Below are 3,443 nucleotides of genomic sequence, written 5' to 3'. Positions count from 1 at the left end.
AGCCAAAAAATCAGAAGAATGCCTAAATATGGCTGTCCTCATGGACAACCCCCCTCATTGTCGCAGTAGACGGTTTTTGGAAAATTTGACCACCTGTAATTTTGGGCTACGAACATCTGCTATTTCCCTAGATAGCTGTACCACGGCAAAATGTAAAAACGCAGGCTAGGAATAACCTCTTATCCGTAGCGTAGTTTTCCAGGTGCAGCATTTTTCCCACATACTAAGGGATTGGTGAGACACCCAACTCCAGCTACTTGGGGTGTCTCTTGTATATCTTCTAGGTGCAGTTCCCGCAGTCTAGGAATACCTCGTTGGCTTGTTGGACTTGTTGACTTGTTGGACTTGTTTCACATTTTCCTGACCGCGATGCTCACATGTAATTATTTCTTTTTTCTCCGAGTCGGGACAAAACGTCGACTACACAATTTAACTTTCCAGGTTTTTAGAACACATTGGCGTTGTGCTCTTAGATAAACACTTTCCACCGTTTAATGTTCTTGATAGTATTTCGCATGACTACATCGAAAGTGGGTGGTTGATGGTCTATTAATATTCATATTTCCTAAGTGACTTTCCCTATGGCACAAACAATCGCTAAAAGTTCCCTTTCGCAGTTTTTTAATGTGCGAGATATCATTGTGATCGGCCTACCATTTTAGGACAGACTGCACCGATACCGCTTGTAGAGGCATCGTCGAACTCAATAGCAACCTTCTTTGACATGTGTTCGCGGTCGATCAGGAAACGTCCTTCCCTGTCGAGCACTACATGATTCCGGCTCACAAGTTCACCTCATCTCATCACGGCTGGCCAGCCAGCCATTTTCAGCTTTATCGGTCCGAATGCTCTGTAGCGGTGACTAGCCATGAGAGACACTGAATTCACTTCGGATAGAGCATCGGTTAATGTTTGCCTGAAGTCTGGTGATGGTTGCACCCCAGGGAAACCTCGTGTGGCCGCTTCATCAGCGGTCTTTAGCCCCATGGGCTCCACCTGCCACTCCCGCGTGGCTGAGAAGGTTGAGCTGCAGAACCTGAACGATCGTCTGGCCACCTATATCGAACGTGTGCGTAATTTGGAGACAGAGAATTTCCGCTGAAACATCAAGGTGCAGACCACCAGGGACACGATCACCATGACACATACAGAACATGTTCGAGGCTGAGCTGCTGGAGACGCGTCGTCTTCTGGATGATACAGCCAGGAACCGTACCCGTGGCAAGATTGATAGCAATCGTCTGTGGAAGGAGGACGAAATGCCCGCATGTACGAGTCGCGTTTCAATGAGCTGAGCAAATTCAACCTGGCCAATGCCGATCGGAAAAAGATTTCTGATGAACTGAACGATATGACCAAGGATTAGGATCTCCTGCGCAAACAGTTTGGGGGACATGGTCTTGAGCAGGAGACCGTGTCGCAACATAAACGGACACCTCATGCTCCGACTATGATGCCAAGTTAAAGCAGTCTCTACGGGAGCTGCGAATTATCGAGTAGCTATACGAGGATAAAATATGTAAATGTATATGAAGCCGCTGCACGCACATCCAACTCTACTCACAAGTCAATCGAGGATCAGATCCTCTCACTACTCATATCAATGAGTCGCGCCGCATCCGCCAGACAGAAAACAGCGAAATTGAAGCAGTCGCTACATGAGCTGCGCTCTCAGTATGAGGAGCAGATGCGTATTATTGAGTCGCTATACGAGGATAAAGTCCGTCGTCTGCAAGGGTCTGCTGCACGCACATTCAACTCTACGCACAAGTCCATCGAAGAATTGCGCTCGATTCGTGTTCGTATTGACGGTCTAAATGCCGAGACTCACGAATTTTAACTCGTGCTACGACAAGCTGCAGGTCGGCGAGGAGGCGCGCCTGATCATTACCCCAGCCGACAGCACGGCCATGGTACAGTCCTTCAGCCAATCACTGCGTACCTCAACCAATGCCACGCTCTCAAGAGGCATGATCCGCAAGCGTGCTGTGGTTGATGAATCTGAATATCGCAATATCTCGAACTACTATGTGTCAGCTAGTGTCAAAAGCAACGACGAACGCCTCAGCCTCGACTATGATGGCAAGTTGACGCAGTCGCTACAGGAGCTGCTCTCCCAGTATGAGGAGCAAATGCGAATTATCGAGTCGCTATACGAGGATAAAGTCCGTCGTCTGCAAGGGGCTGCTGCACGCACATCCAACTCTCCGCACAAGTCCATTGAAGAGTTGCGCTTAACTCGTGTTCGTGTTGACGCTCTAAATGGCAAGCTTCACGAATTTGAACTCGTGCGTGAGTTGGAGCAGGAAATAGATTACACCCGCGAGCGGCACGGCCATGAGGTGGCTCAGCTCGAGAAGAAGTTTATTCGACGACCCATCATCTGCCGGAGTACCAGGACATCTAGGTCTCACTGGATTTGGAAATCGCTTCCTACGGCAAGCTGCTGATCGGCGAGAAGGCGCGCCTGAACATTACCCCAGCCGCCAGTTAGGCGCGCCTGAACATTACCCCAGCCGCCAGTATGCCATGGTACAGTCATTCAGCCCATCACTGCGTACCTCAACCCGTGAAACGCTTTCAAGAGGCACTTCTTCTGGTGCCATGAGCCGCAAGCGTGCTGTGGTTGATGAATCTGAAGATCGCAGTATCTCGAACTACTATGTGTCAGCTAGTGTCAAAAACAACGTGGAGAACAAGGAGATCGATCCCGAGGGCCAGTTTGTGAAGCATAAGGGACCAACAAGGGCAACGATGAGGGGGCCATTGGAGGCTGGCAGCTGCAGCATTTTGATTTGTAAAACAGAATAGTATTGGCGTACTAAATACAGTTGTTGGAACGACAAGGCGTATGTTTTCAAGGTTGTGTCTGCTGCCCTTCAAGGACTTTGTTGAAGGGCAAGCCTTCAACGGGGGGAGGATATTGAGCCAAGCACCCAAAGACAAAGACGGATGAGCAGTGGCGGGTTTATAAGCAGTTTCTAGTTTGTTTTGATTATCTCAGTTTCGCATGCCATTTACTGTTACTTTGTAGCGCATGCGCTGTTGGAAGCTTTTGTAGTTGAGCTGGACTTCTTGCGTTCGTCGTGGTTTTGTTGCGGAGTTGATTTGATTTTGATTTGAACTCGGCATAAAAGTTGGAAATTGAACTGCCCCGGTATATTTAATTTACAGCAATTAAAAACTCTTAGTTGCTCAACAGTATATACATTTTTGATCAGGATCAACAGCCAAGTCGGTCACGCCATGTCCGTCTGTCTTAATGAGCGTTGAGATCTCAAGAACTCTAAGATATACAGAGTTGAGATTAAGCATGAAGATTTTTGAGGTCCCTACACAGCGCAAGATTATTACAACATCCTGTCATGCCCTCTCTAACGCCCTAAAATCTCTGAAATCTCAGGAACTGTTAGAGCCAGAAAGTTAAGATTAAGTATGTATAA

At 47.9% G+C, this 3,443-nt stretch overlaps 1 pseudogene; it reads left to right on the top strand.

Moving 5' to 3' along the window:
* Positions 1 to 868: 868 nt before the first annotated feature.
* LOC108103359 lies at positions 869 to 2,843 on the top strand (annotated as a pseudogene).
* Positions 2,844 to 3,443: the final 600 nt, after the last annotated feature.

Source organism: Drosophila eugracilis, unplaced genomic scaffold (genome assembly GCF_018153835.1).
Source record: "Drosophila eugracilis isolate 14026-0451.02 unplaced genomic scaffold, ASM1815383v1 contig_1229, whole genome shotgun sequence".
Taxonomy (NCBI): domain Eukaryota; kingdom Metazoa; phylum Arthropoda; class Insecta; order Diptera; family Drosophilidae; genus Drosophila; species Drosophila eugracilis.
Note: the sequence above shows the minus strand (reverse complement) of the source record. Positions and strands in the feature narration are given on the sequence as shown.